This window comes from Rhipicephalus microplus, chromosome 1, assembly GCF_043290135.1.
Source record: "Rhipicephalus microplus isolate Deutch F79 chromosome 1, USDA_Rmic, whole genome shotgun sequence".
Classification (NCBI taxonomy): domain Eukaryota; kingdom Metazoa; phylum Arthropoda; class Arachnida; order Ixodida; family Ixodidae; genus Rhipicephalus; species Rhipicephalus microplus.
Window position 1 is genome coordinate 64,262,247 of NC_134700.1, and position 24,080 is coordinate 64,286,326.

At 46.2% G+C, this 24,080-nt stretch overlaps 1 protein-coding gene and 2 pseudogenes across 2 annotated transcripts in view; all 3 read right to left on the bottom strand.

Annotated features, from left to right (window-relative positions):
- Nucleotides 1-24,080, bottom strand: part of LOC119177993 (lipase 3) — a 293,263-nt gene that overhangs the window by 174,293 nt on the left and 94,890 nt on the right. The gene's annotated exons all lie outside the window — the stretch shown is intronic.
- Nucleotides 222-1,341, bottom strand: LOC119178723 (uncharacterized; annotated as a pseudogene).
- LOC142767924 (uncharacterized) lies at nucleotides 3,445-4,135 on the bottom strand (annotated as a pseudogene).

Sequence of the window (24,080 nt, forward strand, 5' to 3'; positions counted from 1 at the left end):
AGACGAAAAAAAAACCTAAATGTTGGCCAATATAATCAATCGTTCTGTAAGGCTCACTTTGCCACATCAGTTTTTCGTTGTGGTTGTTGTTGTTGTTGTTGTTGTTGTTGTTGTTGTTGTTGTTGTTGTTGTTGTTGTTGTTGTTGTTGTTGTTGTTGTTGTTGTTGCTGTTGTTGTTGTTGTTACTGTTGTTGTTTATGCACACTTGGTGACAAAGAAGTTTACTTGCGAAATTCGTTACACTTTAAAATGAGTTGCTTTTCAAAGTTTTCATCAGAGAGCTTCCCCTATTGATGGACAAAATGTCGCGTCTTTTGCTGAATAGCCCTTCAGCCGGCGCACTGGACGGAATCCTCGTATTTCGCTCAATGAAAATCTTATTAATCTTAGGGTATTTCGCCAGCTCGCCGATGTGAGTTCCGGGATCGCTGAGCCATTGTTGCACCTCGGAGCATGAAAGGGAGGATTGAGGCAACTGAAAAAACACGTCGTCTTCATCGGTTCCTTCGCTGGCGGCTGCATTTTCATTGAAAATTGCTTCTAGAGCTTGACGCTCTTCCTCAAGAAGTCGTATTGTCGCTGCTTTCCGCGCTTCAGTCATCCAGAAAAGTTTGAACTTTGAATGTACCGTTGCTGCCAGGGCCAGATCGGCATCCTCCGAAATTCTAGAAAACCTGTATTGAAAAAGGTTTCAGAAACAATGCATGACCATGTTGAAAACATTTCACTTTTTCACATACCACGGACAATTTCACATACCACGGACAATCCGTGGTACTAATGCATATGCACACCTGCAAGAGCACGCGATGAGATAGGACAGCAAGGAGATAGGCACAGGAAATTTCTCTCACCTTTTCTTGACTGCGTCCTGAAGACTGCTAGCAAGGGGTGTGCAGTACTTCAGCGGTGGGAGGGATCGCTGATACCACAGTAGAGATTGAAGTGTTGGCTGCAGGACGCCCATGTACATATATTGTTCCCCTTGTAGTATATCCAGCGCCTTTGTCACAGCGTACATCGCCTGGAAAAATAAAAGATATAGTCAGTGCACTGCATCATGTTAAACAAATAATCAAAACATACCTTGCACTATATATCAATGAACATAGATTCCTCATGCTGCAATCGTGGCAACGAGAGTGCGTCGAACGTTGCGTCCATCCTCTCTTTCGGTACTTCGTTTACGTACTTCATGGCGTTGAACAACAAATTCAATCGCGTTGCATTCACTACAGGGAGGTGCCTCCCCAAGGCAGCCTTTATTGCTTCGGCAGCCTGCACAGACTGGCTTTGTTTCCTCCAAAGAGTCTTCAGTTTTGAGAAAACGGTCTTCGCCATTTCGCGGTAGGTCCCGTTGTTGCCGGCATTTTCGGCATCCACCGAAGCGACGAGGTTTAGGGTGTGCGCGGCACACCTTCTGTGCCGTGGTAAGTGGATATCTTGAGAGGAATCATTGTTCGAGCCACTGTCCAGTACCTCCGTGATGTTATTTGCCACAAAATCTTGGTCCCGTTCAGCTTCTCCAAAGACCCCGTGTCCCGAAAAATGGAAATGTCCAACAAGTTAGCGCGGAAATGAGCTGGTGGAGGTTCAACTTATTTATACAGCATCCATATAATTTTATTGACTAACTAGTTAAGCAGTATGAAATAAATGTGCCAAGAGCTGGACGAAAAAATATGGGACAAGACAGAGCACTTCCTTAACAATAACACTGTTAGAAAAAGCAAGAAAGGAGTGAAGGTTAATATCCATTAACAAATAAAGATAAACGCAATGACTATTCCCAAGCAGACGTATAAATGCACCCAAAAGTTTGCGGAGCGTAGGCTCTACTGCAATTGCGAATTTCTACTCAGTTAGCACGTGGCGCTTCTTAAATAGCTGGTAGCTGTGTAGCTCGCAAGGACTATACTACAGGCCGGAACATCCATTTGCATGTTATGTTCTCAGACAAAGCCGGAAAATAGCTTCCTCGGAACTTTCGTACTCTGCACGTTTTTGAGGCGGTTTACATCTGTGGTACGCTTCTAACAGAAAAAAAAAATATTGTATGGCACCGATGATCAGTAGCCTTAATATGTAATATAGCACAATAATGGGCTTTAGAAAATTGCAAATATCTTATTAAAACAGAAATCCAGGTCTTCTAAAAATACGAGGGACGACACAAAGCGTAAAGTTTCTGTTGTGTGTGCATTGCATTTGCCTCTCGTCTTTTCTAGTCTCGGGGCTTTGTATAATATCTCTGTAGAACGTATTTGTGTTCTAATTCTTGACCACATGAACATTTAGATTCGCGAAGGATATGCAGACGTTTGTCGTAAATTCTATATGGTCACAAAATGTGCCTTAGTATGCAACAGTTGAGCGCATGCGCGCAACTCTCCATAGTCAGTGAGATTAGCGATTGCAGCATGCCAGGCTCATTAATTTATTGCGATCATAAAAAGAACGCAGCTGAAGTCAAGTTTCACCTTAATTTAGAGTCTTTTTGGGAAGGATGTGATAATAAAAATAGGCAACCTCGGTGTATACAATGAGATTAAAACAGAAGCAGCCTTTTAACCTACCTGAAGGCTTTCACAAAGTTCGAACCATTGTCCATGATGACGATGCATATCTTGTGCAGAATCTTGTACTCCACAAATACTGCGTGGAGCGCTGTCACGATTACGTCGTAGGTGTGATGACCTGTGAGCCTCTGGTACACAAGCGCTGTGGATCTTCTTTCTAAAGACTCTTCATCTATGTAGTGAACCGTCACACCCAGGAAGCCTCTATGGAAATTGAAGAAGAAAAAGAGAATGGTCAATATTAAAACTAGCGATATCAGTCTGGTCATTAGAATGGAGGAAGGGACCTCCACAAGTTTGCAACTACCGCACCAATTACGTGGACGCAAATATCCTAGCTGCATTGCGTTGCGGGCGCTGTTTTGCATGTTTACAAACTATTGCCCTATAATTTAGAATCCACCTTGACTAGATAGGAAGGTGAGCAATGCTTTCCATAATAAGCGTTTAAGCTAGATTCGCTTCTTGAGCCTTGATTTACTCAGATTCATATGTCTTCTTTTTTCTCTTTTTTTTTGTTTACCACAAAAGCTTGTGCCACACAAGATGCATACTGTGCTTACTCGCCTGCTTAAAACTTTTAATCGTACTTACACAATTTGCTTATTTGGCTTACGAAACATATCATAAATGACTGTCTTACCGGGCACTACACTTTGCAAATTTCACGAAGCGACATAGTTCTGCAAATATTTCGCAAGTACATTTCGCGGCAACCTGCGACACGTAATACACCCATATTCACGGGGTGACAAAATCTCTGAACGAATCTTCCGTTGTTTTATGAGATTGAAGGAACCTCGCAAATTCAGACCCTGTGAAAATCAAACGTGCAGCGTGCTGTTTATAGCCTACACTAAGAGCCTCACCTGTTTCAGGCTGTCCAGCAGTCAGCTGTGCAGCAGACCATCGATGCCTTCTCCAAGGCGGCGATGAGGGACGCGTTTTGCTCCCTGTAGAGGATGTCGATCTGATTGACCAATCACTTCCTGTTCATTACCGTTGCCGATGGATGCAGTGCGTTAATAAAGCACCAAGACTCTTCATTTTCAACGACTGAAAAGCACTGCATGTCGCAGATTACGAAGTTCACGATCACCCTGTCTAAGCGACTTTGTGATAGAGCCCTGGGTCGACTAGTTGTTGCTGTAAGACAGGACTCCAGGGTCTGCGTCGAGCTACCACCCGCGTGTCTTTTGTCTGCCACGGTGGGACCATGCTCGGCTTTTCTCTTCTTGGAGTCGAACTCCTTCAGTGCAGTCGGATGTTTTTTCTGCGCACAACAAAAGTTTCAGTTCAATGCAGTAATTTCAACTTGATCGGCATAATTGATTACGTACAATGACACATACGCCCAAAACTGGAATCTTGGCATTTATAATGAGAAAACTTACCTCTAGATGTTTCCGCAGGTTTTATGAAGACGTCTTGCAAGTAGAGTACTCTTTTCCGCCAATTCTGCACAACACCGTAATATTTGCCACCGTCGTCTTCAACGCGGAAAAATATTCGCGATAGAAGGTCCAAGGCAACTGCTGCTCCGAGTCGAAAGGCATGGCTTCCAAACAGGAGGAGTAGTGCTGTGCCTGGCTCCTCTGCGGCAACGTTTCTCTGCGGTGCATCTAGCTATTCTTATAACGACGTACCACCGTCTCGTGGCACCAGTAGTCCACCATCGCAGATGTGGCGCTTTCATAGACCTCCGGACCGGTATGATATTCCAAAAGCCGGGTGAATTCATGATTGTCATGGTTTACTCTGTCTGAACTTTAATTAACAAAGTTCCCTATTGTTCAGCTGTGTTCGACAAGCTCCGTCTACAAACGCATTGAATGGGTGACTAAACTAATGTTTGCTTTCGCGCCGTTTCTTATCATTTACTGCCCATTTACTGCCCATTTTACCGAAGTGTCTTCACAATTGATTGATATGTGGGGTTTAACATCCCAAAACCACCTTATGATTATGAGAGACGCCGTAGTGGAGGGCTCCGCAAATTTCGACCACCTGGGCTTCTTCAACGTGCTCCCAAATCTGACCACACGAGCCTACACCATTTCCGCCTCCATCGGAAATGCAGCCGCTGCAGCTGGGATTTGAACCCGCGACCTGCGGGTCAGCAGCAGAGTACCTAAGCCACTGGACCACCACGGCGCGGCGAAGTCTTTTCACAATTCCTGCATTGTCTGCAGGTGTGTAGGTGTGTGGACTGATCATCTGCAGGTGTGCGGTTCTTCATTTTCACGTGCCTTGACGACGGGGCTTAAAAACTGTTGGCATGGCCAGAGTGCGCTTAACTTTTCGAACAGGATCTGATACAACTTGAACATAGCGAATACACACAATGAACGTCGTATGCAGGGGAACACGTGGTTGGTGCACTGGAACGACGGCTGACGTTTATTATAACGATACCCAGAAGAAGTGCATGGATACGTGCATGCTGAGGTAAACCGGTGTAACGAGTGAAGACGACGTCCATTGGGTCTATTCCCCAGATTCTTCAAGGTGTATCAGACCCAAGGAGGTTTAAAAAAAACTTCTGGAGTGGAGGTCCCCTATTCACGCCTACGCAAGCGGGTGAAGCCGGGGAAACCGGTTGGCGGCCATCTTGCTCCAGGCAAGAGAGAGCGCAGACAACGTATCCAGCGCGCTTCCGTGGCGGCTTTTTCGAATGAAACAGGGCACTTAGTGTAATTAATTTCACTCGCATTTTTTTCTTCGTGTTAGATAAACAAGATCTGTACAAAGCCATCAGTTACGATATTACACGTGAGCCGTACGCGATTACGTATTAGCGAATATGCATTACAACGGTTAGCTGCTGTAAGTGCGGATTCGCTTGCAATTCTCGAAATGAGGCTCACGGTGGAAGCAACACAGGGGTATATGAGTTTTTATTCATTCAAGGCTTTATACAATTTCCAAAAGCACATACAATAAAACAGAAACAATTCACACGAAAATGGCCTGATTCCCAAAACGCAGGTTATATCAGGCAACTCTATAACAACACACTAAAATTGCAAAAAATATAGAATATACCAGCTGCTCCGCTTTGTTCAACGCTGGTTCTCATCTGTACCTTACAGATTTTTAAATATAATAGTCCTTGTCAGCTGGGTTCGTACCCCACTGCGCGAGTTCTTGCGGTTGATTTCTTTGAAAATGTGGTGAAGCCTGATTGTTATATACAGGTTGGCAATCTTTTTTGCCAAAACGTATATGTGATTGTCGAGTGGATCGCAGTCCAACAGATGAGGCTCAAACTCAGAAAATAATGCTTGTTCAAACACCTCCGTTAACACCTCTACCATGAGGCGATCACTGTTTGCATGCAACGATTTTCGGTCCTTACATTGAACCTGTAGGGCACGAAGCCCTTTTTCCACAGTGTGGCAGATCTTCAAGACGTCTTTCGATGGCGCCACCAGACCACCGTCTTTCTTTTGGATTGGCCTTCTTTTGGACAGGCCTTCTTTTGGATTGCTGCAGTGTCTTAACTTTCTTCTTTAGTTGGAGAACCTCTCTCTCGTGCAGACTCCTCTGCCTTGGAACGGTACCAATCCTTCGCCGGCGAAGAAGGCTCAGATGGCATTTCAACCGCTGCCTCAGCACTGACGACAGGTGACAGCGCAGTCCGACACTTAGGGGCCTCTCGCTTTCTTTTCGCCTGCAAGAAAAAAAAATCAGTTATGCTCCAAAGTTCAGAAGCCGGGTATAATGGTCCCACCCACTGCTTAGACTGACTAGAAACGGGATTATTACCTCGGGGATCTTTTTATAGTTACGGTGCGGAAGTTTAGCGTGCCAGCGTGCCCGTATTTATGCACGCACAGTGAAAAAAAAAAGTTGGACAAGTAAGTGTACGTGACGTGCGCTTTGTCAGAGAGTGGTGTGATTTTGAACAGCACGTAGGAAACGAGAAACTGTGCCTACACATTCGGAAATCCATAGCCTATTTACCGTAACGAAAATGTACATTCGTGATGGTACTCACTGGTTTCTGAAGATGCGCAGGGAACGCAGGAAAAATGTTAGGAATGCTCCCTGGTCGCAGTCTGGTCGTTTGGCCCGTCCTGTCAAAGCAGTTGGCTTCAAAGTGCTCCGAGCAGAGAACGTCCGCATTCTTAGGCTCCCAGCCATCCCTCCGAACAGCACGCTGCCATGCGTCACGCAGCGTTTTGTCTTTCGGAAACCCGCGGTACCACACGCACAAAATAGGTTATTCAACTTCTACTCGCCAGCTGAAAAATGCTAATGAAAGTAAGTTTTCAGCTGAAACCGCGCTTCTCGAATGAGGTAGCGCGCAGAAGGAGACAAGCGATTGAAAGCGCTTTTTCCCGCGTACTTACACGTGAAAAGTGATTCCTGGCTTCTGCTTCGCACGATTAGTGCAGCCGAAGGCGACACACGAGCTTACCATAACGTCCGGAATCGTGTCAACTTCCTTTAGAACTGCACAAAATCCGCACAGAACAAAAGAACGAGGGACAAACGCGACAGCAGTTGTTCAGTGGCGCGAACGGCGGGGGCCCAAACGACCGACGGCACGTTTTTTGCCTGGAGCAACATGGCGGCCATCGGCGTCACCAGAGGGCAGGCGCTTCCACTCCAGAAGTTTTTTTTTAAACCTGCTTGATCAGACCCTGTTCGGAGAGCTTTGCATCCGCTGTGCACACAAACCGCTTCTAAGCCTCTGATGGCGAATTTCATTGGGAGAGCAGGAGCACTCAAAAGCACGCTGAAAGTGCTCTCTTCCGAGCCGGCGTGTTCCAGTGGTCGAACTGGTGGAGGAGCACTGTCATCCATTGGTAGGGCGAGAGTGCTATTGCATCGCCGAGAGAATCCAGAAGCAGTTTGTAGCGCTCTCGCCCGAAAAGCAGAGTAGGCGCAGTACAAAGAGTCACGTGGCCCTTGAATGTCACAGTCTCCGAAGTTTCCTTCAGCCGGCAAGTGTGGCGGATATGGTAGCAGCCATGTGCACTTTGACACCGCTGTTTTGTACGGGTTGCTACGATAACAGCTGGGCGCCTGCCGAAAGTGTCGTTGCACAAACATACTGCCACTAGTACAAGTTCTGAAAGTAATATTTCCATAGATGCTGGCAGGCTTGTATGTGCCACTGTTCAGAGAAGGACGAAGATTTGCGTGCAGAGAAAAACGATAAAGTCGTATTGCCGTTGCTCGAATCAGTTTGACGCCCTTGTGTGCCATTATCTAAAAGTTACAGTTACGGTGTAACGTGAGACTGGTGGAGGCGCTGGGTAATAGTCTATGCACTGTTACCACGAGGAAGATCTCGGCCCTAACATCAACGCCTTGGTAGAAACAGCCAACCTTTGACGCAGTCGGTCACAACTAGGCCTACCACCCCAATTCGGCCCTCTTCCGTAACGCTCCAGAACCATGGCAATTGTTACAACTGCAAACCAGACTGAACAGACGGCGACTCCACCAGCTCCATGGCCACCAGCCCCTCGAACCCCAAAGCCCTTCCATGGGGTGCCCTACGAAGACATTGAAGAATGGCTGGACCAATACGATCGAGTCGCCATCGCCAACGAGTGGGACGAGCACCGGAAACTCCGGTATATCTATTTCTACCTGGAAGATTCGGCGCGTATTTGGTTTGAGAACCACGAGGCCGCCTTGACAACCTGGCTGGTGTTTTGCGCTCAGCTGCGGAACACGTATGGTAGCGCCGACCGGAAAGAACAAGCCGAACGTCTCCTGAATTCCCACAATCAAAGAACAAATGAGAGCGTGGCATGTTCGTTGAGGAGATGTCTCGTCTGTTCCGTCGAGCGGATTCTGCGAAGACGGAAGACAAAAAGGTACGCATTCTGATGCGGGGTGTCAAAGAGCAGCTGTTTGCAGGACTTGTTCGAAACCCACCAGCTACCGTGGCGGAATTCCTCCGTGAAGCGACTACAATGGAGCTAATGCTAAGACAGTGATCGTCGCAGTATGAGCGGTCCGACAACCTTGCATGTCTGTCAGAACCCTTGGTAACACCCGATGTCACGAGCGTGAGAGACCTTGCTGAGCTAGTCGGTAGCATTGTACGCGACGAGCTGCAAAATCTTCAAGCAGTGCGTTCACAGCATCAAGTGGCTGCTCTGACAGACGTCGTCTGTGAAGAGGTGCGGCAGCTGGTACGACCATTAGTGCCACCTCCATTCGAAGCTCCTCTGCTAACGTACATGGAAGCTGTACGCACTCCTGCACCCGCAGCCAGCTATTTCCCCCAACCGACTAGCCTGCAGACGCCGCAGCACTTCTCGGGCCTGCCACACTATGAGAATCTGCGACCTAATTTGCGGAAATCTAGCATATGGCGCACTTCCGATAATCGGCCACTATGCTACCACTGTGGTGAACCAGGTCACTTGTACCGGGCGTGCTCGTACAGACAGATGGGCCTACCTGGATTTCGGCCAGACGCTCGTCGGCCCAAAGACGGGAACGACCCTGCGTCATCGCAGAATACTTGGCAAGTCTACCGTCTCCGAATCTTCAGCGACGCCAATCATGCTCTCCATCTCCTCGACGCTCTACGTCCGCGAATCAATACTCTACTTTCGCCGATGTTGTTGCGGGACGATCCGCTAGGTCCCCAAGTCCACGCCAAGGAAACTAGAATCAGCGGCCTCCGGGGGTGGGACCGCTGTTAAGCTATCGTCAAAACAGACTCCTCCGACCCATCCGCCGACCTTCGACGATTCCTTTCAGCGGACACCTCACATCACTGACGAACCCGTTTCTGCTGACATTGCCGTTCTTGTTGACATTCTTCCAGTGACTGCTCTGGTCACCACCGGTGCCGACTACTCAGTTATCAGCGCTGAACTTGTGGCTGAACTCATGAAAGTCACGACTCCTTGGGGGCATGGACCAAACCTTCGGACAGCAGGTGGTCATCTCTTGACACCAATCGGGAGATGCACCGCAAGGCTGCAAATCTGTGAGTCAACGTTCATTGCTTCTTTCTTTGTGCTTCCCGAATGCTCCCGGAAAGTTATCCTTGGCATGGATTTCCTTCGCGAGCACGGCGCTGTTATAAATCTTCGAAACTGCCTCGTAATGTTTCCTGACGACTATGACCCGAAGCCTAGAGATACCGATCTGCAGAAGACTGCGCTTCACATTGTCGACGACGCCGTCACACTTCCACCACGCACCAGTATGTTCGTTACTGTACAGAGCGACATAGACCATGACAGTAGTGGTATCGCTGAAGCCAACCTTTTGGTGCTCTTGTCTCAACAAATCTGCGTTAACCGCGGCATAATTCAATTTAAACGTGGGACGACTGAGTTGTTGGTCACCAATTTTAGTGGAGCATGCCAACATTTGGCCAAGTGAACAACTATCGCTCATTTCGAATCCATTGACGATTAAGCGTGTACGATGATAGCCCTCAATTTTGCAGCCGTTGAAAGTGACATCGTTGAAAGTGACTACCAAAGAGTGTGCGTAGCACACTCTTTGGTAGTCTGTTTGGCGTCACGTGGCACGTGAACTTCTTATGAGCTGGCAGCTGACCCATAGTTTCTCGTATACCCTCTAAAGGCACCAAGTCTGTGAGTACAAGACCCTCGTTAATGAATAAGAAAAGAAGTGTATACTTATGGGCTCGTTTTTCTGTGTTTGACACAATAATATAAGATCTAACAGACAATAATGCCAAGGAACGTGCAGGGAAAGTTATTAGACCGAGTCGTATTGTAAATGTCAAGAAAGAAAAGTGTGTTCAAATATAACTTGCCGTGGGCTGGAACCGAACGTGCGACCTTCGAATAACTAAGGTTCGGTTCCTGCCAAGAAAAGCCACTTTTTTCTGAAAGAAGTCACTGTTCTTGTTTTTTTTTTCGGGCGGGAGTAGCTCCATGCCTTCAGTACCCGAGATAAGTGGGAACAGTGCTCTTCCTCCGTGGTGAATAAATGTGGTTTTTATCGACATAAACACTACAAAAGTATCCTGTGAACTGTTTGGGTACACTGTACGTCGTGCGCTGAAACAAAGCGCCTGATTTCGTCCTACCAAACGGCAAGCACCTATATTCGCAAATATCAAATGGCGAAACAAATGCCATGTACTTCTTTCATAGTTCCGGGAGATGTACGAGCCAGTAACCTTTGCACATGGCGATTAGGAAAGAAAAGACCCGTTGCATCCCTCTGTGCCTTCAACAAAGAGCATTTGGAATGTATAGAGCTCTGTTTGGGCTCTGTTCATTTGCCGGTAATCTGCACAAAGCTGCAGTGAGCCACTCTTGAGAAATATAGTTATAGGTGAGGGAAACGGCGACGTCTAGGACCTCAAAATTCCAGCGTTCTGCATTTGCTGCAACTCTTTTTCCAGTCATGTCCTATTTCATTGGATATCCTATAGGCTTTCTTTCGCACAACATACATGTTAAGGAGTTGAAAGGTACTTCGAGTACGGAAACTGCGGTTGAATACGCAACCAAGCATATAACTTAATAAAAACTGCCCTACAGCACTGGCGCATTATACAGTTCTCATCTTCGTCGTTTTCTGGACAGTCCAAACAATGTTATCTGATTCACTTCATCGTTTGAAGAAATGTTCATTCTCAGATTCTTCATATCGGATCTAGACAGGCAATATTGAACTCAGGGCGGACAAGATCGCGCCACGTTGGCTCGCGGAGACTGACCACGTCGTCTTCTTCCCTGTCCTCTTCATCACCAGCAGCGTCGTGTCTAGAAAAAAATTGTACGCGAATGTCACAAACGGTAACGTAGTGTTCCAGCTGCGGGTAATCGGTGAATTGCAGTAACAACCAATTATGCTACCCTATACACGATCACATGGGCCCTTCCAACCATCTGTGCAACTGATGTGGCCGATTTACTTTTGGAGGACGTCATCCTACACCACGACACTCCTCAACAACTCCTCACCAACCGAGGCAGCTACTTCCCTTCAAAAGTGGTTGATGACCTCCTCCGCTCCTGTGCAACTAAGCACAAGCTTTCGACTGCTTACCATCCACAAACAAATGGTCTAACGGAGCGCCTATATTGCACTCTCACCAACATGTTCTCCATGTATGTCTCCACTGATCCCCGCGAGTGGGACACTACGTTACTGTTTGTAACATTCGCGTACAATTCCCATAGACACGACACCGCTGGCTTCTCTCTTTTTTTTTCGTTGTTCAGCCGTGACCATGTGCTACCTTCCGACACGCTTCTGCCGACCGGACTAAATGACACGTCTGAGTACGCTCGGGATGCAATATTGAAGGCCCAAGCGGCCAACCAAGTTGCTCGGCGACGACTACTGGACTCCCAGGACAATCGGAAGAGCGTATATGACGCCCGCCATCGTGATGTTTACCTCACACACGGCAATCTCGTTCTGCTTTGGTCCCCCTCACGCCTCCTTGCACTTTTGGAGAAGTTACTCTCACGCTAATCAGGTCCCTACCACATCTTACGCCTAGTACCTGACGGCACTTACAAAATCACTCCTACAAACCCCACCATCATTCACTCTCACACTGACATAGTACATGTTCCGCGACTCAAGTCACATCACTCCAGTGCCTCCTTATTAGCACCGGGTCGGTGCTCTAGCCGCCGGAGAAATCATGTAACGGGCGGACGAGAACGACGAAGAGGACAGGCAGGAAAACGTCGTGGTCAGTCTGTAAGAGCCAGCTTGGCACCATCTTGTCCGCCCCGAGTTCATTTTGTATTTCGTCCAGTAAAGTTATTCTCCCTGTAACAATCTCAACAAACATTTGACGTCACACATGACCAGTGATTCCATCATGAAGTTTCCCCAGTACAGGAGGAGGAGGAATAAACTTTATTATAAGAAGCCAGCTGGTTTAGGTGGCTGGCCCTAAGCCTCCCATGAGGGGACGTCAAGGACTTGCCTCGACGCTGCCTCACAGGCGTGCTGGGTCGCCCAGGTTTCGTCGTAAAGAGCGGGGCTCTGCAGAGCCTCATGGAGCTTCGACGAAAGGGTCGTGGAATTAGTGTGTCTGTACTGTGCCGGGCAATCCCACAGCATGTGCGGAAGCGTAGCCCAGCTCAACCGGGCCCAGGCCACCACTTTGCGTCTAATTCAAACAAACACGTATCCCTCACCTGCCCGCTTTCACCTCATATTCCCGGACGTGTACACAACCTCCCACTGCCGGTGCTGCGGCACTCACCCGGCTACGCTTCCCCAGTACAGCGGTCAGCAAATTTAGCTCGAACGCTCTGACGCGTGGCCTCGGCTCGCTTAGACTCAGGTTAGTGCCACCAAGTGTTGAAATTGATATGCTTCCTGTAATTAACAATAGATGGAGCACGTGTTGGTTCCACTAGTAAATTTCTGTTTCCACTCTTCCTAACAAGCGGGTCGAATGCACTTACTTGGCATCCCGTTTTCGCCACGTTTCGCTCCTGGCTACGCTATCGCACGCGCCAATGGCGTTCATTGTCGTACACTTACCTCGACAACGAGCGATTGCTTGCGACAGCTGACGCACCTTTGAAGTTTGAGTTCACAGCTACTGCTCAGAATAGATCACATGTATAAAAATAAGATCAAACTCACATTCGTGGCGTTAGTAAAAGTTGCAGAATAAATAAGTTTGAGATGCGATGGCGTTGTTCCTTTTCAGACAGCGTGAATTCAAATGTCCTTGCACTTTAGAGTGTGCCTTTCTGTTTGGTTTACGCTGCACGGAATATGTGGTCTTGAAGAGCAAGATTTGTGCGTGTTATAATATGTGGGGTTGAGTTTCTCAGAGCCACGATTTGATTATGAGGCTCGCCATAGTTCAAAGCTCCGGAAATTTCGACCTCCTGGGGTTCCTTTACGTGCACCTAAATTTAAGCACACTGGCCAAAACATTTCATTTGTGCGTGTTCTGAGCAAGAGAGGCGGGTGGACATAACGCAAGGAAAGGCATTTCATTGCAAAAAAGCGAGAATTTACATTTTGTCATATAGAATACTCAATTTTTAGGCAAGGACACTTTTTGATGGGACTGTTTCCAAAGCGACACATAACGTTAATTCTGTAATAGAGGCTCTGGAAATTTTAGACGATCTATGGTTCTTTCATGTATTCTGCAGTAGCGTGTCGTCAGGTTGATAGCAAGGCGAAACAGCATGAGAATGCTATAGCTGAAGTTTGAGCGGCCCAGCCATTGACATTTACAATACTTTTAAGCGGTGTTGGACGTGGGCTGATCTAAAAGCGTGCATCTAAAAATAGGTGTATAAAAATGTCTCGAAGAGTGCCAAGGCATGAGCACCTCGCCATAATTCTAATGGCTCAAAGGATGTCCCGACATGAAATTGCTGATACAATCAATCAGCCATTTGCCACTATTAGCAGGATAATCAGCGTTTAGTGACGAAGGCCGCATAGGTGATGCAACACGTGCCGTTCCGAAACATAAATACACAAGAAGATCTTTTAATTGTAGCCGCTGCAGTAACCGACCCCTTTATGACTGCGTGGACAATCTGTGAAGAGCTCGGTCTGCGTGGGAGCCGGACATTGAGCGCAGAAGACTGCATGAAGCGAGCTTACGAAGCCTTGCCGTCGCAAGAAAGCCGGTTCTTTAGCCTTCGCATCGCCATCAGCGACTCCGGTTCGCTGAAGCTAATGATGACTGGACGTCGGAATATTCGTCAGATGTGTCGTTCTTCAGGACAGATTATTTTAACACCCCACTATATGTTTCTTCGTTTTGGTTATCGTTATGTGGAAAACGTTCTATTTCTCAAACCTCAAGCTTTCATAGCATGTGCTGCAAATGAGTGCAATTGGCTTTCATAGCGTATAGAGGTAAAAATCATCATTTTTAAGGCAGTAATCCTAATTAAACAAGCACCATCCTTTCGAAGGTAGGTTCAGTGTTCTTTTTACTCGCTGTATTCTGTTCAATTTTTGTTTGCCTTTGATCTACTATTTTATTCAAGGCCCTTGCCTTTGAAAGTAAATTATTCCGTAAGTAATTATTTTTTTGCAACTCACCTGTAGCTTCAGTACCAATTAAGAGAAAACCAGGCTCTTATTTTTATGTTTACCTATAATCGAAATCGCAATAATTGTATATTAGAAATTATAGCCTTCAACAACTCTTGTTGTATTTGACTACAAGGTCAGCAATAAATTTGAATGGCACAGCTACCCTTAGCCTGAATTCTGGCTGTTTCTCAAATATATTCAGGAGCCAGCCTATGTATCGTGTCTGAGAGTTTGAGTGACCCTGACCTGACACGCTTACGCAAACTCACACCTATCTTGAGCGACCCTGCTTGATGTTTTTAACTGAGAAATAAGTCTATTGAAATAATAAATACAGCTTCTACCAAGACTTGGCGCGACGTTTCGCACGTCCCATAAGGTCGTGCAACCTTTCATTAGTGATATTTGTATGTATCCTAATGAGAACTAGTTCAAAAACATATGGCACTGGTGGTGAAAACACGTATTTCCAGCGAATGACCTCAGTATATTGCGCGCAATAACAAGCTGTCTTCAGGTATCAACTACCTTTGTTCAAACCTTTCTTTTCAAAAATAACCGTTTGAATGGTTACGACCGAACGAAGTAAAGGTACCCGCCTCAATAGGATGCTAGTGGCGACTAGTTAATGCATTGGCGCATGCACACACCTACTGTCTTGTATATTTCATTTATGATCAGTATTTTTTAGGGGCAGGGCTTCTTGAGCCATGAGTATGTGCATGCCTGTCTCTCCTGGCTCATGACCACCTAGTTCTACGGCTCACTCAGAAGGTGCAGATGGGCGGACAGACAGACAGACAGACAGACAGACAGACAAACAGACAGACAGACAGACAGACAGACAGACAGACAAACAGACAGACAGACAGACAGACAGACATATGGTTCGACGGACCGACGGACGAACAGACAGATGGATGCACAGACAGACGGACAGACAGACAGACAGACAGACAGACAGACAGACAGACAGACAGACAGACAGACAGACAGACAGACAGGCAGGCAGGCAGGCAGGCAGGCAGGCAAGCAGGCAGGCAGGCAGGCAGGCACACACACAGACAAACAGACTGGCGGGTGGGTAGAGGATTCACGGTTTAGCAATAAAACCATTCGAAGCTTCGCCCCACTCATCGTAATTCACTCCTTATATATGCTGTAATGTTTTCCTTAAAGAGTAAGTTTCCTATTTGATAAAACGGCAATTTAAGATTTTATGCATAAGCTACATATCAAAATTGATTTTTTTAGTAGTACGCATGTGTCTTTGCTGACAACACCCACAAACATTGCGCTACAAGAACACACATCTTCCGTGCAGCGTAAACCGAGCAGTAAAGCAATCTCTAAATTGCGAAGAGAGTTCAGTTGACGCTGTCTGAAACAAAATGAATCAAAACATGAACGACACCACATTTTAGATTAATTTATTAGGCAACTTTTAGAAACGCTATGAACGGGCGTTTGCTTTTCTTTTCTTACTTGAGATCTTTTTTTTTGAATAGCAGCTGAGAATTGAAGCTGCAAACGTGCGTAAGCTGTTACACGCGATAGTTCATTGTCGAAATATCTTGATCACGTCGTCGCCCCTGCCGTTGCCGCGGGTAAGCCGTTGTCCCAACGTACAGCCGTGCCCAGTCCACAACATCACGCGGCCCTAATGCAACCGCCGGGTGCTCAGGCCGACTCCTAAATTCTTTAAGATGGCCAGGCCAATTGACGAGTTGCGAATATGGCAATGGAACTGCAGGAGCTTCGCTCACAAGAAAGCCACCCTGCAGCAATACTTCCGTAGCCACGAAGCCAAACCTCACATCATGCTATTACAAAAGACTGTAGTACCAACCGCCACGTTTTCCGGATACCAGTGGTTGCCTGGCCCCTCGGGAGGACGCGGTACCGCCACCCTGGTCGCTCACAAGATTACCTGCACAGCGCACAGTCTCAATGTGCCCGAAGTTGAACATGTTATGGTCGAAATTCTCCCTGGCAGCATATCACAACAAAGCGTGTACATGCTCAATGTATACAGTAGTCCCAGCCCCCATAGACAAAGATTCACACGCTTGTGCCAGAAAGCTGTCCGTCTCGCGGGGCCTAACCCACTAGTGATTGCGGGCGATTTTAACGCCGCGCATAGCGCCTGGGGCTACACGTACTACACACCCAAAGGTAGCGAGCTTTAGAAAAATGCAAATGACATGGGCCTTATTCTCATTACGGACAAAGCCTTCCCCACTCGCACTGGTACGTCCACGCAAAGAGATACTACGCCGGATCTATGCTTCGTCAAGAATATCGCCGACGCTCGCTGGTCCAACCTCGCGGTAGATCTCGGTAGCGACCATGTCATATTGGCCGTACACCTCCCCAGAGTAAGCAGGAAGATTAAGTCGTACACGTGGGTCGACTGGGACCTTCTTCGTAAGACCCGCGCAGAACGACCTTCTTCCAATACCCCACCGAGCCTAGAGACGTGGACGGCCCAGCTCAAAGCTGATGTAAACAAGGCAACCAAAACTATCAGCACAGACCTTCCAACCGAAAAGATGGACAGTTGTCTCGTCCACATACTTGAGGCCAAACAGTCTCTATTGACCCGGTGGAAGGGCCAGCGCCTTAATCGGAGGTTACGCAAACGCATATCTCAGCTGAACAAAACCATGATGGATCACTACCGCACCTTTTCAAAACAGCAGTGGGACGAAATTTGTAACTCGATTGATGGTCAGGTTCGTAATGGCAAAACGTGGAACACACTCAAACACCTCCTCAATGAAAACAATACCCGCACAAGTCAGCGTCATTCGATCGTGAAGATACTTCATCAAGCTAAACGGACAGTGTCACTGGATGATGTTGTCAAGAGCCTCGTGGAAAAATACCTCCCGCTTCCCACGGGCCCTCTGACCCCTCACGACGATTACTCTGGCAGCGACAACACCAACTTAGACGCCGACTTTTCTATTGAAGATGTGCGCCGAGCTCTCCATGGGCTCAACGGCCGCTCCACCCCAGGCCCCAACGGCATCACCAACAAGCTCCTACGCAACCTGGACGATCCCTCCATCGCTTACCTCACCGACACTATCAACTAAATATGGAAAAAGGGTGAGATACCCGATGCTTGGAAACTAGCTCACACGGTCCTCATACCCAAACCGGGAAAGGCGCAGAGCCTAGATAACCTACGCCCCATATCTCTCACGTCGTGCGTGGGCAAAGTGACTGATAACGTCGTCCTCAACAGGGTTGGTCGATACCTCGAAGATAACAACTGCATCCCGCGCCACATGATTGGCTTCCGACCAGGGTTATCCACTCAAGACGCCATGTTGCTCCCAAAGATTCAAATTCTAGATGGCGGAAACACTCGGAACACTCGTGCAATACTCGTTCTCGATTTAGAAAAGGCCTTCGATACAATAATGCACTCGTCAATCTTGAAAGCGATCGCAGCCCTCAGCCTAGGTCATAGAATTTACTACTTTATCAGCTCTTTTCTCACTCGACGCAGAGCCGTCCTCCGCGTAGGAGACCTAGTGTCGGGAGAAGTGGAGCTCGGACAGCGGGGCACTCCTCAGGGATCCGTCCTCTCGCCCACGCTCTTCAACCTCGTGATGATTGGGCTTCCTGAACGACTTTCCAAAATCAACGGGCTAAATCACACTATCTATGTAGATGATGTAACCATATGGTGCTCCACGGGGTGGGATGGCTTCATTGAGTCCGCCCTGCAAGAGGCTATCGACACCGCCGAGTCCTACCTCGACCACACCGGTCTCAGGTGCTCACCCGCGAAGTCGGAGCTGTTGATATATTTGCCCAAAAGCCGGGGTGCCAAGCGCAAAGGGTGGAAACCTCCGGCGGAACGCAATTTCACCCTCCACACCAGAGATGGTCGTATTGTACCCAGGGTAGACACCATCAATGTCCTCGGCATGATCATCGAGTCCCACGGAACCAACACCCAAACAGTACACAAGCTCAGGACTAAGACTGAGAATGCCATACGGCTCGTACGTAGAGTAGCCTACAGGCACCATGGACTCAAAGAACGCGTTTGTTTGTGCAATTTGTACACGCATTTTTGTGCCATTTTACCTACGGGATCTGAGGTCACGCGTCGGAGCATTCAAGTTAGTGGTACTGACCACTGTACGTTAGCTCTTGTCAAGGTATGCAGTGTTCGTGATGACCCATCGTAGCTCTTAGCTGTTAGCATTATATCTCGTCGTATCTCCTGTGGCCTCACCATGATTTCATCATTCATGCTCACGGAAGCTCCTGTGTCAGCTAAGGCATTTACTTTTCTAGCATTTATAATGAGCACATTCTGCAAAATATTCTCACGCTCAAGGCAACCTTGCGATGTACTGCTCGTTGAGCTAGACCAAGAAGCGGCTTGATTGTTTCTTTCCCTGGACTCATGGCTCACACCCATTAAGGAGGATGGCCAGGAAAGCGTAGTGCATTTATTCTGTGAGCATTATAATTATGTGTAATGAATTTGTATTATATATGACTAATGTAAGGAAAACCACATAAGAAGAAAGCAACCAAAAAAATGAAAAAGTCAAGTTGAGAAACTTTTCAGATTTCAGGTGTTGTGATTACCACTCAGCTGCGTTTACTTCTTCTTACCATTTAGAATTTTGCAGGGTAATAAATAATAATTATTTGATTGAAGATCACAAAAGTGTACGTTTGGATGCCTGAATATAATCGCAAACGGCATTGAAAGCATCCCTGTGGCAATGTTCCAAAACTGAGGCACCAAAGCTCAGTGTAGTTTCCGCTGTCAATCGAACGCCTATTTTCAGAAACGGAACTAGAAGCCTTTTTCTAAGTATAGTGTATGGGCAATAATAAAAAGTAATGTTCTATTGATTCCATTTCTCTGCAGAATGCACAGAGGGGTATACACAATTGAGCTCAGCTGACTGGTGTCTGTCGCGTCTCCCGGCCAGGCAAACTCTGCCTGGTAGGCGTCCCTCACTAATGATAATTTACCCATTGATCTTTTCTCTCGCAGGGGTCTCAGCAGCATTCTGGTGGTTCTGGTCCCAACAAATGGGGCTTCTATTCACATAAAAAAACCCAAAAGCATCCAGGAGGAGCTACGGAAGGTGACCAAACACTTCCAACTCATCACCGAGGTGCCACACTTTGGTCGTGGAGGTAATCTGTGCTGTTCCCCAGATCCGGCCTGGGTATCAGATCTGCTAAAATGCACATTGTTTGCCTCTCTCCCAGTGAGTCCTTTTGTTCCTGCTCACTACGCCTGTGCGAAAGATTTGGTTCGTGGGGTAGACTTGAGCCTGTCTCCGCCCGAAATTTTAGAGATGTTTTCTGCTGCAGGCGTGGTGGCAGTTTTTCGCTGTTCACGTAGCGCTTACAAAAATAAGATCCTGACAGAGTCGGTGATAGTTACCTTTGCTGGAACTACTAGGCCATCAGAGATAAAAGCGTGGCCACCGATATATCGGGTCGAAGTGCTATCTCCTCATCCACTGCAGTGCCGTAGATGCTGGCGTTTTGGGCATAACATAAAGGGTTGCCGATCAGTAGAGCGGTGTCAAATGTGTGCAGGACAACACAACTCTAAAGAACGCACAGCTCAGGAAAGGTCTTGCTGTCTCTGCGGTGGCCCTCACCCATCTGATGATGGCACATGCCCTGCGAGAGCTCAGGTGATTCAAATTATGGAAATAATTGAGTAAAAACGTTGTTCAAGACGCGAAGCTCAAATCGCCATCGCAGAGCGCTATCGTGGGTACGCAGCTGCTGCGATCCGTAATAACCACGTCATGGACTCGTCACTCTCAGACGTGATAGCCTCGACCGTTGAGAAAACAATAACAAAGCTATTGGAGAACCCTTTTGTGATGCAGACGGAGTCATTTCCTCAAATATTAAATGCACAAATCGCTCAAGTCCTCATGAATAATAATCATCCACATGCAGCACTCTGCTTTCTTTAGCTAAAGAGGTGAATGCAGCATATATAGAGGCAGGGCCTTCTAAACCCAGCCACCCGATAACAGCACCAGTTGAAGAGTTATATTCATCAAGAGCTGGTCCGTCGAATTGCGGCAGTAAAATACTCCCCATTGATCATCTGGATTGGAGCTCTGATTCAGGTTCGCAGGACTCACAAATGAAATTCGACACCAAAAAATGAAACGGCGGGCGTCGCCACACAAGAAAAATGGATTTCTAGTGAGTCCTAAAGCAAAAAGTAAAAAAAATATCAGAAAGAAATAGCATCAAAAGAGGATTTTTCGAAAGATAGTTCATTGCAGAAGGCAGTGAATGCTGTCGGCATATCCTCAAAATATGTGGATTAAGAATCTTGCAGTGGAATTGCCGGTCAATTTTTTCCGCAACTACTGATTTATTTTGCCTTTGTGATCGGCATTCCCTAGATGTTATAATGTTGCAAGAAACTTGGCTTTTTAAAGAAAAAACCTTTCATCTTAAAAACTACCGAACATTTCGCTAAGACCGCCCCTCTCGAAGAGTTGGTTTAGCAATGTTTATCTCTTCAAAAATCGCACGTCGGGTAGAAGTTAAAGGTCAAATAATGAATTTAGGGAGTGAAAGTTTAACATTAGATATCGCTCTTCCGGGACACGGTCCCTTTTCGTTAGTAAACGCTTATTTTCCATCAGGCGTTCAAAATTCTAGTGTTTTAGATACCGTAATTTCGTCTTGCAGAAAAGACATACTAATGGTAGGAGACTTCAATTCTCATCACACTTCGTGGGGATTCAGAACAGATATGAGCGGAAAGCGCTTGTGGGATATTGTTGCTAAAAATATTTTAACATGCTTTAACCAGCGAACCCCCACGTTTGTATGTAATCAGTCTCATTCTTCGATTGATCTGACTTTCTGTAGTCCGAGCCTCTGTATTTCTACATCGTTTGCTTTAAACTTGGGTACAAATAGCGATGATTTTCCTACATTGTTTAGCTTGTATGTCCCGTGACTTCAATAATCAGGCAGCCCACTTCTCACATCAATTTTAATACATTGGAACAGAGACTACGTGTGGCTTTGTCAAAACGAACTGAAGTAAATAAAGTGCAAAATGTTATCAACTTTCAGGATGTTATAAAACAATCTTTAAATAAAGCTAAATTCAAAGTTCAGGTCTCTAAACAACACCCTTTGAATCATTGGTAGGACTCTCATTGTTCACGTAATTACAGGCTAAGAAAAGCAGCGTGGCGAAAACTGCTTTATAATCAGTGCCCTAGAAACTGGAGCGATTACAAATACGCGGCTGCAATTTTTAAGCGAACAGTTGCCGCTGCGAAGGATAACTATGATAGCCAACGCTCCGAGTTCCTTTCAAAGCCTGGCCACAGGAAATCACTCTGCAACTTTCAAAGCCCAAAAAGTAATTCCACCATCAACAAACCTCGAATCGATAGTTTCAACGCCACGTGAGTTGCCTAATTTTCTGGAAAATATTGCTCAAGGGCCGGAAAGCCGCTTCACGGCTGCTAACTTTTACTACTCGCCGTGCCCTGTTAACAGCGATGACTTTGAAGAGGTTACAGCGTCGGAAATGGCACAAGTAGTGAAAATATTACCCAATTCTGCTCCATGTCCCGATGGAATAACTGCATCGGTAATAAAAATAACCCATAAAGTATCACTTCAAAGATTTACTTGCAATAGTTAACCACTCCATTAGATATTCGTGGATTCCGCCTGAGTGGAGAATCGCGATAATAATTTCTTTATTAAAAATACATGGAGCTGGGTTTACTTTAGATAACATTAGGCCTATTTCACTCACACCTAATCTGGTAAAACTACTCGAAAGACTTCTACACATTAGGATGGACAACTGGTTGGACGAAAATGCAATTTTGAACCCATGCCAAATTGGATTCAGCCGTGGCTGCTCCGTTTAGTGTGCCCATGTTGATCTGGAAAGCAGGATAAAACTAGCTCGTTCTAAGAAACAAGTTTCCGTCTCAGTCACTTAAGATATAGCAAAAGCTTATGACAGTGTGGAACACATTAAACTAATAAATTCGCTAACGCACGTCGGGTTAGCAAATTACTTCGTGGCATGGGTTTACTCCTTTCTAAAAGATAGAGAATTCTATTGCTCTCAATCTGGCATGTCGTCTTCAAAGTATAAAAAAACTAGAGGTCTCCCCCAAGGTTCGGTACTTTCACCATTTATTATTTATTATTTTATTGTGCTCAATTCCAGTACAACACGATGTACAGGTGTATGTATACGCTGACGACAACGCATTTTTTGCTACAGCTACAGATATACATACATTATATCAGACGCTACAGCTTCATATGAATGCTCTGGACACATGTTTAGATGACATTATTCTATCAATAAACATCACGAAAAGTGCAGTCGTAGTTTTTTCTATAAGTGTTCCAGTGCAGATTTCCGTACTTTACAGACAGGACTTTATCCCGCAGGCGAAATCGAATAAATACTTGGGAGTTACCTATACTGATAACCTAAATTGGAGTACGCATATAGAAATTGTGGCAGCTAAAGGAGCACAGGCGCTTGGAATGCTTCGTAGACTCAGCAATAAACGTTGTGGTTTATGTCGTGATGTGCTAGTAAAGATATATCGTATGTATATTCGCCCAATACTGGAGTTTGGCTGTGTCTTGTTTTCTGGAGCACCCACCTAAAAAATTGACCACTGGTACTACTAGAACGCGAAGCGTTACGTTTATGTCTTGGGCTCCCTAAATTTGTCGCAATCAATATTTATATAAGGAAGCGCGCCTGCCTTCTCTTCGTGCTAGGTTCCAAATACTAGCAGCCCGTACCTTCCTAAAGAATATACGCATTCCCACATAGGAGGTCACCATATGTTTTCATTAATGAGCGGACGTCCTTTTTTAACCAACAGTGGTCTAGAATAAAGTGTCCACAAGCCATCGTCGTACAGAAGCTCTTGGAAACATTACATGCTAACCTTCGTGAAGTACGGGTACTAAGAACACCAATTCAAACAATGAAAATTTGACAATATTTTCCCTAATAACTGCAAAACTCTTCCCTGTAGATATCTAAATGCAATTTTGAAAGACCACCTGGCAGGATTAGACACAAAAATTGTAATAGCAACTGATGCTTCAGTTCGCGAAGAAAAGGCAGGAGTCGGAATTGCATCTTCAGTGTTGGATTAGTCTTTTTCAATTCGTTTACCTGAATTCACACCTATTTATCAGGCGGAATTACTGGCAATTCTCTTAGCGTTACGAAAATTACCTCAATCAGTAACAGATGCTATTATTCTTTCAGGCTGCTTGTCTGTGTGTAGTTCATTAACTGCGCCTAATATGTCCAATGATTTATTAGTACTTCACGACCTTACCCCAAGACATTTACGACTCATCCGCTTGGTGTGGATACCAGGGCATGAAGGTTTAATCCTCAATGAATATGCAGATGCACTCGCAGTGGCCTCACAT